We start from the raw sequence: 15,562 nt of genomic DNA on the forward strand, positions 1-15,562 counted from the left end.
AAAATTTTCTTTCATGTTTTCTAGCAATTAATGATGGACATTTAGACCTTCTTGCAGCTGAACATCTCCGCTCCCGCTTTTGATCATACATTGTCAGGCATTCGCACCTTGTCTTACCCGCTTTTTACAAACTTTAGTCAAACATTCACACCTTTTTGCAGTCGAACACAGTTTTTTGCAGCCGAATTTGGGCATTCGAACCTTTTCATACCCACTTTTTACCAACTATGGTCGGACATTCAAACCTTCTTGTAGCCGAACACATCCACTCCTGCTTTTGATGATGTATGGTTGGGAATTCGAACCTACTTGTGGCCCGCTTTTCATTAATTATGGGTGGACATTCACACCTCGTCGCAGCCAAACACCTCCGCTCCCTGTTTTGATCATGTATGGTTGGACATTCGAACCTTTTCTCACCCCCTTTTTGCAAACTATGGTCGGCCATTCACAGCTTCCTCTCCACCATACTTGTATGGTGGGATATTCACACCCACTTGCATCCGAAGACCTCCGCCCCCACTTTTGTTGATATTTAGTCGGTCATTCGCACCTTACCCGCTTTTGGCAAACTATGGCCTTCTTGCAGTCAAAAACCTCTGATCTCGCTTTTGATGATGTAAGGTTGGGCATTCAGACCTTGCTTCACCTGCTTTTCACCAAATATAGTCGGACATTCACACCTTCTTGCAGCCGAACACTTCCGCTCCACCTTTTAGTTTTCTATGGGGCATTCACACCTTTTTTTTCACCGCATTTTATAAAAACACCACAGGAACACCGTATTGAGGCTTTGTTCTGAACGCTCATTCGGTGTCGCGTTTCTTTCAAGCAATTCTCCTGGTTAGCCCGCACTCGGCTCGCTCCCAGAGCCGTGTTAAAGTCTGCTTCGCATTCACTCTCTTTTCTCAGCAGACTAAAAGAAAGTTTCATCTTGGGCTCCCTGAAACTTCCATCCTGTACCACTGTTTGCTTTTTCACAAGAGCAGAGGAGAGCGCACCGTTCCCAGCGGCACTGCAGTACCGGGTCGATGCTTGGAGTGAACGGAGCAAGCTCCTTTTTCAACTCCTATTGATACAAATCCATTTAATATGTAGTCCTTGCATAGACATATCACATATTAAACTGATAAGTACAGATACTACACTTGATCTTAGCCAAAAGGCCGATAAGCGATATCTGTCCACTGGTTCACGTCCGAGGGCCCTTCCTGGCACAATGTGCATCTGCTTGTGCACGTGGAAATATTTCAGACCATTTGGTAAAAACCTCTGTTGTCACTGAGCAGAATCGTTTCCCTTAACATTAATCTAGTTCAATGAAATCTACACAATAATGAAATAATGAAATCCAAACAAATATGTTGAAAAAGATACACTGGCTTAGGGAATTATCTTCGTTTTGGTCTTAGATTGCCCTGTGGAATGTATTTTGCACATATTTGACCTGCTAGACAAAACTTTATTCATTTATTTATTCTAAAAAAAAAATTTCAATAATTAGTAAAACCATATGCTGTAAAAACCTTGTTCATTATTGCTTCCATCCCTCCTGTTGAGACATGACATGGTCTCTGGCTCAATACTGCAGCATATTTAAACAAATTCTTTGGCAGTATGGTTTTCCTTCCGGTCATTCATACGAGTCTATTGTAGATGGCAATTGAATAACATCTAATAATGCTAAAATATTTGTAGTTTATACATTTAGCTGTGGATGTCAACATACCTGTTTTTCCAATGCTGTGTTAACACATGTACAGTTGAGAAGGCATACTGACTGTCAGTGTAAACGTTAACAACCTTTTTGTTATTTAATTTACAAGCTTCAGTTAAAGCTACCAATTCGACTGCTTGAACAGAGTTATTTTTTGGTAGTGGTTGTTTTAAGAAAACTTCAGTTTCTGTTACTACTGCAAATCCTGTAGCATTTGTGCCATCAGGGTTTTTTGCTTGACCTGTTGAATAAATATAGTTATTTCTGCATTTTCATAACGTATATCAGTTAAGTCTGGCCTGGGTAAAACACTGATGGTTATTTCTGACATGCAATCATGAGGCTTTCCATCTGTGGGGTAGGTAGCAGTGTGGATGGATTAAGTGTAGCACATCTCTCGACAACAAGGTGTGGCTGTGAAAGAAGAACTGTTATGTAGGAGAGATGTCTGGTAAAGATATTTTGTTAAGTAACCATATCACAGCCACTGCATGAGGTACCTTAAGTGTTAATGGGTGAAATAACACCATTATTGTTGATGCCTGCACTGCCAATGGCTTCTGGCCATTGATTCAAAAGTACGATCTCGTCCCTTTTTCCCCCTTTCAGTGGACACTGGCCCCTAATTACCGCAATTCAGCAGGGGGTCTTTCATTAGGAGTACTGGACTCCCCCGTGCACGGTTTCAGCTCCGACCCTGGAAAGCGGAAAAAACGTTGAGATCTGGTTTGAGGACCCAATTGTTGAGAAAAGTCTCTCAATGAGACTCAGAGTTGCTGGAGTCAGTTAATGCAAAGGTTTAATCTTGCAGCAAGTTCAAGAATGTGTGTGTGTATGGGTGTATGTGTGCGAACGTGTGTGAGTTTGTGAGAGTTTAAAGAATCTGTTATCCACAGGCAGGTCTTAACTAGTATGGCACGGGTCCAGCCTGTCTCATCTTTTTTGGAAGGTCCAGCGCTCGGCCGTAACCCTTCTGTCTGTTTGGACTCTCACATACATTCGGTTAATCATAGAAAAACGAGAACAAAACTTTTTAGCCCCTTAAATTCATAAAACAGACATGGTGCAGTTATTTCCATTCTAGAAAATAAGAGTAATCACCACCATTTCTATAAATTCTGGATATTCTAACAATCTGAATCTTTTTTAAATGTTCGATGAAGCCCTTTGCTGTTCTGTTTAGAGACTCAGCTGATCATAAACCAAGTTTTGCTCTTGAACCAAGCTTCTAAACTCTTCACCTTTTTCATTTCTCAGTTAGTATTCACTTTAAAACTGATTAAAGAAAAATCAAATGAATGCCTATCAACAAATGTGGGATCTAAACTCTAGTGCTTCCTCTAAAATAATTTCCTTTCTCAATTCAGAAATGTGTGTGTGTAAGTCACAACACCCGTGACACCAAAACGGCTTTCTTTTCTCTCTTTTCTCTACACTCTGCACTGTGAGCACACACAACAAATCAGAAAGGCTTTTTTCTCTCTTTTCTACATTATGGACTGTGGGGACACAAAACCGCTCTCTCTTTTTTTTTTTTTTTTGATTGTGTGCCAGGGCGTTGTCTCACGTATTAGATTATGCTTAAGATACGAATGGGTTTATCAGTCACATCAGAATCCATACATACTGATCCTCCCGTAATAAAATGGTCGGATCTTATCAAACACACTTTGTTTCTTGTGACAAGTCAGCGAAACAGCGTATACACGTCAAGACACTGAATCAAGTTTGCCACAAGAACTCATAAGTTTGGCAGTATTGCTCTGCCGTCAGCAATCATACACCCATTTTATTTTCATGAGACATGTGCAGGCACCTGTTCATCTACTGTTCTATCACTATGAATTAGTTTATCTATTATCAATAAGGATACTTCTACAACTACTATCAAAGTATGTTCGGACTTCTTATGTTGTCAGTTGCTATATATGAATAAGTGGGTTGCTACTGAAAAGCATTAAGCATGTCACACAGCCCAAACATATAACATTTCAGGACACACCACACAGTTAACAACCACAGTGAAGCGTGTCAAAGCCCAAACATGTAACATTCAACAGGACACTTACACAACACATTCAAATCAAACAGTCAGACAACATACAAGAACCTATACCCCAGCCGGCATTGCTCCCTGCCTATTTTCCTACAACTCACTATGTGTGCGCACACCTTTATTCACAAACTCTTCAACTTATACTCTTTTACAGAAGCTGCTACAGCTCGATTGGCCAAATACCCTTAGATCCTATTTCGGTGAATTTGACATCTGCCTTGCATGTAACAGATTAGCGGTTTAGCAGTTTTAATTTAGTTTGAGTGAAGGAATTCATTTTATAGCAAAATCCGAAATCGTGAAGAACTCATGGAAGTAAGCTTATTCTCGGATTCCTGAATCTTTAGATTTGCTCTTTCTTTTACTGCAAAGTACAACGTTGAGCAGCACTAATGAGTTGTTTCTATTTTTGGCAGGCTTTACCTTTGCGGATGAAGCCCTTTCTGTCTGTGCAAAAGAAATCTTGTTACTGTGCAGAGTGACTTCTCTGAGTAGAGTCGCCTTACTTGTTGCGACTGTGCCGATGTTCGAAGCTGGAGTGCAAAGTTGTTGCTTGAATGGTGCTCGCTGGAGCGTGCGATAGTGTAAAGTTATACCATTTAAAAGGGCTGAAGAGTGCTCAGTGCAGCGGGTGGGCGGAGGTGCGGAATGCGAAGTAGACTTTAACACGGCTCTGGGAGCGAGCCGAGTGCGGGCTAACCAGGAGAATTGCTTGAAAGAAACGCGACACCGAATGAGCGGTCAGAACAAAGCCTCAATACGGTATTCCTGTGGTGTTTTTATAAAATGCGGTGAAAAAAAAGGTGTGAATGCCCCATAGAAAACTAAAAGGTGGAGCGGAAGTGTTCGGCTGCAAGAAGGTGTGAATGTCTGACTACATTTGGTGAAAAGCAGGTGAAGCAAGGTCTGAATGCCCAACCTTACATCATCAAAAGCGAGATCAGAGGTTTTTGGCCGCAAGAAGGCCATAGTTTGCCAAAAGCGGGTAAGGTGCGAATGACCGACTAAATATCAACAAAAGTGGGGGCGGAGGTCTTCGGATGCAAGTGGGTGTGAATATCCCACCATACAAGTATGGTGGAGAGGAAGCTGTGAATGGCCGACCATAGTTTGCAAAAAGCGGGTAAGAAAAGGTTCGAATGCCCGAACATACACCATCAAAAGAGGGAGCGGAGGTGTTCCGCTGTAAGACGGTGTGAATGTCCGACCATAGTTGGTAAAAAGTGGGTATGAAAAGGTTCGAATGCCCAAATTCGGCTGAAAAAAACTGTGTTCGGCTGCAAAAAGGTGTGAATGTTTGACAAAAAGTTTGTAAAAAGCGGGTAAGACAAGGTGCGAATGCTTGACAATGTATGATCAAAAGCGGGAGCGGAGGTGTTCAGCTGCAAGAAGGTCTAAATGTCCATCATTAATTGCTAGAAAACATGAAGGAAAATTTTCGAAAATCAATCCGCACATGATCATAAGTGGGAGAGGAGGTGTTCAGCTGCAAGAAGGTGTGACTGTCCTACCATAATTGCTGAAAAATGTGTTAGAAACGGTAAGAATGCCGGACCATACATCATCAAAAGCTAGAGAGGTGGTGTTCGGCTGCAAGTAGGTGTGAATGTCTGACTAAAGTTCAAATATATTAACAAAAGCGGGAGGAGAGGTCTTCGGATGAGTGGTTGAGAATTTCCAACCATAATCTATAAAATGCGGTGAAAAAAAAGGTGTGATAGAAACCTAAAAGGTGGAGCGGAAGTGTTCGGCTGCAAGAAGGTGTGAATGTCCGTCTATAGTTGGTGAAAAGCAGGAAAAGCAAGGTCTTAATGCCCAATCTTACATCATCAAAAGCGAGATCAGAGGTGTTTGGCTGCAAGAAAACGGGTAAGGTGTGAATGACCGACTAAATATCAACAAAAGTGGGGGCGGAGGTCTTCGGATGCAAGTGGGTGTGAATATCCCACCATACAAGTATGGTGGAGAGGAAGCTGTGAATGGCCGACCATAGTTTGCAAAATGCGGGTGAGAAAAGGTGCGAATGTCCAACCATACATGATCAAAACAGGGAGCGGAGGTGTTTGGCTGCGACAAGGTGTGAATGTCCGCCCATAATTAATGAAAAGCGGGCAACAAGTAGGTTCGAATGCCCAACTATACATCAACAAAAGCAGGAGTGGATGTGTTTGGCTACAAGAAGGTTTGAATGTCCGAGCATAGTTGGTAAAAAGTGGGTAAGAAAAGGTTCGAATGCCCGACAATGTATGATCAAAAGAGGGAGTGGAGGTTTTCGGCTACAAGAAGGTTTGAATGTCCGACCATAGTTTGTAAAAAGCGGGTAAGAAAAGGTGCGAATCCCCGAACATACACCATCAAAAGAGGGAGCGGAGGTGTTCCGCTGTAAGATGGTGCCAATGTCCGACCATAGTTGGTAAAAAGCGGGTAAGAAAAGGTTAAAATACCCGACTGTACATAATCAATAGTGGGAGCGGAGTTTTTCGGCTACAAGAAGGTGTGAAAGTCCAACCATGGTTTGTAAAACGCGGGTAAGACAAGGTTCGAATGCCCGACAATGTATGATCAAAAGAGGGAGCGGAGGTGTTCAGCCACGAGAAGGTTTGAATGTCTGACCATAGTTTGTAAAAGGCGGGTAAGAAAAGGTTCGAATGCCCGACAATGTATGATCAAAAGAGGGAGCGGAGGTGTTCGGCTGCAAGGTCTGAATTTCCAACCATAATTTGTAAACACCGTTGAAGAAAAGCCTCGAAAGCCCGACTATACACCATCAAAAGCGGGAGCAGAGGTGTTCAGCTGCAAGAAGGTCTGAATGTCCATCAATAATTACTGGAAAAGGGGTAAGAAAAGGTGTGAATGCCCAACTATACATCATCAAAAGCAGAAGTGGATGTGTTTGGCCACAAGAAGGTTTGAATGTCCGACCATAGTTTGTAAAAGGCGGGTAAGAAAAGGTTCGAATGCCCGAAGATACACAATCAAAAGAGGGAGCGGAGGTGTTTCGCTGCAAGAAGGTGTGAAAGTCCGAGCATAGTTTGTAAAAAGTGGGTAAGAAAAGGTTCGAATGCCAGAACATACACCATCAAAAGAGGGAGCGGAGGTGTTCCGCTGTAAGAAGGTGTGAATGTCCGACCATAGTTGGTAAAAAGCGGGTAAGAAAAGGTTAAAATACCCGACTCTACACAATCAATAGCGGGAGCGAAGTTGTTCGGCTAAAAGAAGGTGTGAAAGTCCGACCATGGTTTGTAAAAAGCGGGTAAGAAAAGGTTCGAATGCCAAAATATACACCATCAAAAGCGGAAGCCGAGGTGTTCGGCTGCAAGTAGGTGTGAATGTCAGATCATAATTTGCAAAAAGCTGATAAGAAAGGTGTGAATGACCGACAATAATTGCTGAAAAATGTGTTAGAAAAGGTAAGAATGCCGGACCATTCATCATCAAAAGCGGGAGAAGAGGTGTTCGGCTGTAAGAAGCTGAGAATGTCCAGCCATAATTACTCAAAAACGGGTAAGAAAAGGTAGTATTGCCAGACCATAAATTATCAAAACAGGGAGCGGAGGTGTTCCGCTGTAAGAAGGTGTGAATGTCTGACCATAATTGGTAAAAAGCGGGTAAGAAAAGGTTAAAATACCCGACTCTACACAATCAATAGCGGTAGCGAGGTTGTTTGGCTACTAAAAGGTGTGAAAGTCCGACCATGGTTTGTAAAAAGCGGGTAAGAAAAGGTGTGAATGCCGGACAATGTATGATCAAAAGAGGGAACGGAGGTTTTCGGCTGCAAGAAGGTCTGAATGTCCAACCATAATTTGTAAAAACCGGGGAAGAAAAGGCTCGAAAGCCCGACTATACACAATCAAAAGCGGGAGCAGAGGTGTTCAGCTGCAAGAAGGTCTCAATGTCCATCAATAATTGCTAAAAAACATGAAAGAAAATTTTCGAATATCAAACCGCACATGATCATATGCGAGAGAGTAGGTGTTCAGCTGCAAGAAGGTGTGAATGTCCACCCATAATTCCTGAAAAATGGGTAAAAAAAGGTGCGAATGCCCAACCATACATCATCAAAAGCCGGTGTGAATGTCAGATCATAATTTGCAAAAACCTGATGAGAAATGGTGAGAATGCCCGACTATACACCATCAAATGCGGGAGCGGAGGTGTTCGGCTGTGAGTAGGTGTGAATGTCCGACCATACTTGCTGAAAAATATGACAAAGCAGTTTTCACTTGGTTCTAGTGAAGGAATTCATTTTATATCAAAATCCGAAATTGTGTAGAACTCGTGGAAATAAGTTTATTCTCGGATTCCTAAAGGTTTAGTGTTGTTCTTTGGTATACTGCAAAGTAATACTTTCTATTTTGTTGAAACCGATTCAGACATGGATAAATATCAAGGACAAAGCAGTTTTAACTTGGTTTGAGTGAAGGAATTCAATTTTATATCAAAATCCGAAAATATTCTCGGATTCCTGAAAAGGTTTAGAGTTGTTCTTTCCTATCCTGCAAAGTACAACGTTCTTTTTTTGTTTAAAGCTATTTAGACATGGATAAATATGAAGGACAAAGCAGTTCCTTCTGTGGGTACAGTAGCTCCCGGAATATGGTGACTGCGGGCCCTGAGCCTGGTGAACATAAGGCCCTCCTGCCCTGTGTTGGGTCCCAGGTTGCGGGGATGCCTATTGCAGCCAGTCTCTGGCTGCCCTCTCCGGGGTGGGAGGGACCAGGCGGATGAATTAATTATTCTGCTAGTTTATATATTTTAAACATAAACAATAAACATTTATAAAACTTCCCTTGGCAAGGCAAATCTGTTTGGCATAAAAGGTATGCAGACTACAATTCTGCTGCCATAATGCACAACTCTGGATTTTGATATAAAATGAATTCCTTCACTCAAACCAAGTTAAAACTGCTTTGTCCTTCATATTTATCCATGTCATAATAGCTTTAAAGAAAAAAAGAACGTTGTACTTTGCAGGATAGGAAAGAACAACACTAAACCTTTAGGATTCCGAGAATAATCTTATTTTCACGAGTTCTACACAATTTCGGATTTTGATATAAAATTAATTCCTTCACTCAAACCAAGTTAAAACTGCTTTGTCCTTCATATTTATCCAAGTCTAAATAGCTTTAATCAAAAAAAGAACGTTGTACTTTGCAGGATAGGAAAGAACAACTCTAAATATTTTCAGGAATCCGAGAATAAGCGTCGATTGACGATTTCTACACAATTTCGGATTTTGATATAAAATGAATTCCTTCACTCAAACCAAGTTAAAACTGCCTTTTCCTTCATATTTATCCATGTCTGAATAGGTTTCAACAAAAAAGAAAGAATTACTTTGCAGTATACCAAAGAACAACACTAAACCTTTAGGAATCCGAGAATAATCTTCTTGTCACCAGTTCTACACAATTTCGGATTTTGATATAAAATGAATTCCTTCACTCAAACCAAGTTAAAACTGCTTTGTCCTTCATATTTACCCATGTCTAAATAGCTTTAAACAAAAAAGAACGTAGTACTTTGCAGGATAGGAAAGAATAACACTAATTTTTTTCAGGAATCCGAGAATAAGCTTCTTTTCATGAGTTCTACACAATTCCGGATTTTGATATAAAATGAATTCCTTCACTCAAACCAAGTTAAAACTGCTTTGTCCTTAATATTTATCCATGTCTGAATAGGTTTCAACAAAAAAGAAAGTATTACTTTGCAGTATACCAAAGAACAACACTAAACCTTTAGTAATCCGAGAATAAGCTTCTTTTCACCAGTTCTACACAATTTCGGATTTTGATATAAAATGAATTCCTTCACTCAAACCAAGTTAAAACTGCTTTGTCCTTCATATTTATCCATGTCTGAATCAGTTTCAACAAAAAAGAAAGTATTACTTTGCAGTATATCAAAGAACAACACTAAACCTTTAGAAATCCGAGAATAAACTTATTTCCACGAGTTCTACACAATTTCGGATTTTGATATAAAATGAATTCCTTCACTCAAACCAAGTGAAAACTGCTTTGTCATATTTTTCAGCAAGTATGGTCGGACATTCACACCTACTCACAGCCGAACACCTCCGCTCCCGCATTTGATGGTGTATAGTCGGGCATTCTCACCATTTCTCATCAGGTTTTTACAAATTATGATCTGACATTCACACCTGCTTTTGATGTTGTATGGTTGGGCATTCGCACCTTTTTTTACCCATTTTTGAGGAATTATGGGTGGACATTCACACCTTCTTGCAGCTGAACACCTCCGTTCCCTCTTTTGATCATACATTGTCCAGCAATTGCACCTTTTCTTACCCGCTTTTTACAAACCATGGTCGGACTTTCACACCTTCTTTTAGCCAAACAACTCCGCTCCCGCTATTGATTGTGTAGAGTCGGGTATTTCAACCTTTTCTTACCCGCTTTTTACAAACTATGGTCGGACATTCACACCTTCTTACAGCGGAACACCTCCGCTACTTCTTTTGATGGTGTATGTTCTGGCATTCGAACCTTTTCTTACCCACTTTTTACAAACTATGCTTGGACATTCACACCTTCTTGCAGCGAAACACCTCCGCTCCCTCTTTTGATTGTGTATGTTCGGGCATTCGAACCTTTTCTTACCCGCCTTTTACAAACTATGGTCGGACATTCAAACCTTCTTGTGGCCGAACACATCCACTTCTGCTTGTGATGATGTATAGTTGGGCATTCACACCTTTTCTTACCCGCTTTTTACAAACCATGGTCGGACTTTCACACCTTTTAGTAGCCAAACAACTCCGCTACCGCTATTGATTGTGTACAGTCGGGTATTTTAACCTTTTCTTACCCGCTTTTTACCAATTATGGTCGGACATTCACACCTTCTTACAGCGGAACACCTCCGCTCCCTGTTTTGATCATTTATGGTCTGGCAATACTACCTTTTCTTACCCGTTTTTGAGTAATTGTGGCTGGACATTCACAGCTTCTTGCAGCCGAACACCTCTTCTCCCGCTTTTGATGATGAATGGTCCGGCATTCTTACCTTTTCTAACACATTTTTCAGCAATTATTGTCGGTCATTCACACCTTTCTCATCAGCTTTTTGCAAATTATGATCTGACATTCACACCTACTTGCAGCCGAACACCTCGGCTTCCGCTTTTGATGGTGTATATTTTGGCATTCAAACCTTTTCTTACCCGCTTTTTACAAACCATGGTCGGAATTTCACAACTTCTTTTAGCCGAACAACTCCGCTCCCGCTATTGATTGTGTAGAGTCGGGTATTTTAACCTTTTCTTACCCGCTTTTTACCAACTATGGTCGGACATTCACACCTTCTTACAGCGGAACACCTCCGTTCCCCCTTTTGATGGTGTATGTTCTGGCATTCGAACCTTTTCTTACCCACTTTTTACAAACTATGCTCGGACATTCACACCTTCTTGCAGCGAAACACCTCCGCTCCCTCTTTTGATTGTGTATGTTCGGGCATTCGAACCTTTTCTTACCCGCCTTTTACAAACTATGGTCGGATATTCAAACCTTCTTGTGGCCGAACACATCCACTTCTGCTTTTGATGATGTATAGTTGGGCATTCACACCTTTTCTTACCCATTTTTCAGTAATTATTGGTGGACATTCAGACCTTCTTGCAGCTGAACACCTCCGCTCCCGCTTTTGATGGTGTATAGTCGGGCTTTCGAGGCTTTTCTTCAACGGTGTTTACAAATTATGGTTGGAAATTTAGACCTTGCAGCCGAACAACTCTGCTACCTCTTTTGATCATACATTGTCGGGCATTCACACCTTGTCTTACCCGCGTTTTACAAACCATGGTCGGACTTTCACACCTTCTTGTAGCCGAACAACTCCGCTCCCGCTATTGATTGTGTACAGTCGGGTTTTTTAACCTTTTCTTACCCGCTTTTTACCAACTATGGTCGGACATTCGCAGCATCTTACAGCGGAACACCTCCGCTCCCTCTTTTGATGGTGTATGTTCGGGCATTCGAACTTTTTCTTATCCACTTTTTACAAACTATGGTCGGACATTCAAACCTTCTTATAGCAGAACACATCCAGTTCTTCTTTTGATGATGTATGGTTGGGCATTCGCACCTTTTCTTACCCATTTTTCAGGAATTATGGGTGGACATTCACACCTACTTGCAGTCGACCAGCTCTGCTCCCACTTTTGATTATGTTTGGTTGGATATTCGAACCTTTTCTTAACTGCTTTTTACCAACTATGGTCGGACGTTCACACCTTCTTGCAGCCGAACACTTCCGCTCCACCTTTTAGTTTTCCATGGGGCATTCACACCTTTATTTTCACCGCATTTTATAAAAACACCACAGGAACACCGTATTGAGGCTTTGTTCTGACCGCTCATTCGGTGTCGCGTTTCTTTCAAGCAATTATCCTGGTTAGCCCGCACTCGGCTCGCTCCCAGAGCCGTGTTAAAGTCTGCTTCGCATTCACTCTCTTTTCTCAGCAGACTAAAAGAAAGTTTCATCTTGGGCTCCCTGAAGTTTCCATCCTGCACCGCTGTTTGCTTTTTCACAAGAGCAGAGGAGAGCGCACCGTTCCCAGCGGCACTGCAGTACCGGGTCGATGCTTGGAGTGAACGGAGCAAGCTCCTTTTTCAACTCCTATTGATAAAAATCAATTTAATATGTAGTCCTTGCATAGACATATCACATATTAAACTGATAAGTACAGATACTACACTTGATCTTAGCCAAAAGGCCAAGAAGCGATATCTGTCCACTGGTTCACGTCCGAGGGCCCTTCCTGGCACAATGCGCACTTGTAGCGGTGTTCTTTTTATGGCCATAGTGTCACTTTGCACCTCCACCCACCCGCTGCACTGAGCACTCTTCAACCCTTTTAAATGGTATAACTTTACACTACCGCACGCTCCAGCGAGCACCATTCAAGCAACATCGGCACAGTCGCAACAAGTAAGGCGACTCTACTCAGAGAAGTCACTCTGCACAGTAACAAGATTTCTTTTGCACGGACAGAAAGGGCTTCACCCGCAAAGGTAAAGCCTGCCAAAAATAGAAACAATTCATTAGTGCTGCTCTCCACGGAAGTCTTTAGTAAAAGGCGAAAGACTTGTACATTATGAAGAGAAACCAGAGTACGATTATCCGTCACTGCGGGAGCAGGGCATCAGGCTAGTTGGCATAGCCACCTTCCCCATGGTGAGCTTTGCTTGGTTGAGACGCTTGCTCCCCCCCCTTGCTCCTCGGCTGACCAAGTAGGAACAATCGGGCCCTATTCGATGGCTGCCTTGTCTTTTACTCTGTGCAAAAGACAAGGCAGCCACAAACAACACGGGAACACCGTATTGAGGCTTTGTTCTGACCGCTCATTCGGTGTCGCGTTTCTTTCAAGCAATTCTCCCGGTTAGCCCGCACTCAGCTCGCTCCCAGAGCCGTGTTAAAGTCTGCTTTGCATTCACTCTCTTTTCTCAGCAGATTAAAAGAAAGTTTCATCTTGGGCTCCCTGAAACTTCCATCCTGCACCGCTGTTTGCTTTTTCACAAGAGCAGAGGAGAGCGCACCGTTCCCAGCGGCACTGCAGTACCGGGTCGATGCTTGGAGTGAACGGAGCAAGCTCAGACATTAAACTGATAAGAACAGATACTACACTTGATCTTAGCCAAAAGGCCGAGAAGCGATAACTGTCCACTGGTTCACGTCCGAGGGCCCTTCCTGGCACAATGCGCACTTGTAGCGGTGTTCTTTTTATGGCCATAGTGTCACTTTGCACCTCCGCCCACCCGCTGCACTGAGCACTCTTCAGCCCTTTTAAATGGTATAACTTTACACTACCGCACGCTCCAGCGAGCACCATTCAAGCAACAACTTTGCACTCCAGCTTCGAACATCGGCACAGTCGCAACAAGTAAGGCGACTCTACTCAGAGAAGTCACTCTGCACAGTAACAAGATTTCTTTTGCACAGACAGAAAGGGCTTCATCCGCAAAGGTAAAGCCTGCCAAAAATAGAAACAACTCATTAGTGCTGCTCAACGTTGTACTTTGCAGTAAAAGAAAGAGCAAATCTAAAGATTCAGGAATCCGAGAATAAGCTTACTTCAATGAGTTCTTCACGATTTCGGATTTTGCTATAAAATGAATTCCTTCACTCAAACTAAATTAAAACTGCTAAACCGCTAATCTGTTACATGCAAGGCAGATGTCAAATTCACCGAAATAGGATCTAAGGGTATTTGGCCAATCGAGCTGTAGCAGCTTCGGTAAAAGAGTATAAGTTGAAGATTTTGTGAATAAAGGTGTGCGCACACATAGTGAGTTGTAGGAAAATAGGCAGGGAGCAATGCCGGCTGGGGTATAGGTTCTTGTATGTTGTCTGACTGTTTGATTTGAATGTGTTGTGTAAGTGTCCTGTTGAATGTTACATGTTTGGGCTTTGACACGCTTCACTGTGGTTGTTAACTGTGTGGTGTGTCCTGAAATGTTATATGTTTGGGCTGTGTGACATGCTTAATGCTTTTCAGTAGCAACCCACTTATTCATATATAGCAACTGACAACATAAGAAGTCCGGACATACTTTGATAGTAGTTGTAGAAGTATCCTTATTGATAATAGATAAACTAATTCATAGTGATAGAACAGTAGATGAACAGGTGCCTGCACATGTCTCATGAAAATAAAATGGGTGTATGATTGCTGACGGCAGAGCAATACTGCCAAACTTATGAGTTCTTGTGGCAAACTTGATTCAGTGTCTTGACGTGTATACGCTGTTTCGCTGACTTGTCACAAGAAACAAAGTGTGTTTGATAAGATCCGACCATTTTATTACGGGAGGATCAGTATGTATGGATTCTGATGTGACTGATAAACCCATTCGTATCTTAAGCATAATCTAATACGTGAGACAACGCCCTGGCACACAATCAAAAAAAAAAAAAGAGAGAGCGGTTTTGTGTCCCCACAGTCCATAATGTAGAAAAGAGAGAAAAAAGCCTTTCTAATTTGTTGTGTGTGCTCACAGTGCAGAGTGTAGAGAAAAGAGAGAAAAGAAAGCCGTTTTGGTGTCACGGGTGTTGTGACTTACACACACACATTTCTGAATTGAGAAAGGAAATTATTTTAGAGGAAGCACTAGAGTTTAGATCCCACATTTGTTGATAGGCATTCATTTCATTTTTCTTTTAATCAGTTTTAAAGTGAATACTAACTGAGAAATGAAAAAGGTGAAGAGTTTAGAAGCTTGGTTCAAGAGCAAAACTTGGTTTATGATCAGCTGAGTCTCTAAACAGAACAGCAAAGGGCTTCATCGAACATTTAAAAAAGATTCAGATTGTTAGAATATCCAGAATTTATAGGAATGGTGGTGATTACTCTTATTTTCTAGAATGGAAATAACTGCACCATGTCTGTTTTATGAATTTAAGGGGCTAAAAAGTTTTGTTCTCGTTTTTCTATGATTAACCGAATGTATGTGAGAGTCCAAACAGACAGAAGGGTTACGGCCGAGCGCTGGACCTTCCAAAAAAGATGAGACAGGCTGGACCCGTGCCATACTAGTTAAGGCCTGTCTGTGGATAACAGGTTCTTTAAACTCTCACACACACAAACTCACACACGTTCGCACACATACACCCATACACACACACATTCTTGAACTTGCTGCAAGATTAAACCTTTGCATTAACTGACTCCAGCAACTCTGAGTCTCATTGAGAGACTTTTCTCAACAATTGGGTCCTCAAACCAGATCTCAACGTTTTTTCCGCTGTCCAGGGTCGGA

General features: G+C 41.9%; 3 non-coding genes and 1 pseudogene across 3 annotated transcripts; all 4 read right to left on the reverse strand.

The window, feature by feature from the left end:
• Positions 1–990: 990 nt before the first annotated feature.
• On the reverse strand, positions 991–1,178 carry LOC140276106 (U2 spliceosomal RNA). The gene has a single exon (XR_011908791.1). It is a non-coding gene; the product is annotated as a U2 spliceosomal RNA (small nuclear RNA).
• An 11,165-nt stretch (positions 1,179–12,343) lies between these two features.
• Positions 12,344–12,531, reverse strand: LOC140275966 (U2 spliceosomal RNA). Its single transcript, XR_011908663.1, has one exon. It is a non-coding gene; the product is annotated as a U2 spliceosomal RNA (small nuclear RNA).
• A 275-nt stretch (positions 12,532–12,806) lies between these two features.
• Positions 12,807–12,920, reverse strand: LOC140276406 (U5 spliceosomal RNA). The gene has a single exon (XR_011909003.1). It is a non-coding gene; the product is annotated as a U5 spliceosomal RNA (small nuclear RNA).
• Positions 12,921–13,331: 411 nt separating this feature from the next.
• Positions 13,332–13,460, reverse strand: LOC140276249 (U2 spliceosomal RNA; annotated as a pseudogene).
• Between the last annotated feature and the right edge of the window lie 2,102 nt (positions 13,461–15,562).

Source organism: Leuresthes tenuis, unplaced genomic scaffold (genome assembly GCF_036924035.1).
Source record: "Leuresthes tenuis unplaced genomic scaffold, fLeuTen1.0.hap1 SCAF_18, whole genome shotgun sequence".
In the NCBI taxonomy this organism is placed as follows: Eukaryota; Metazoa; Chordata; class Actinopteri; order Atheriniformes; family Atherinopsidae; genus Leuresthes; species Leuresthes tenuis.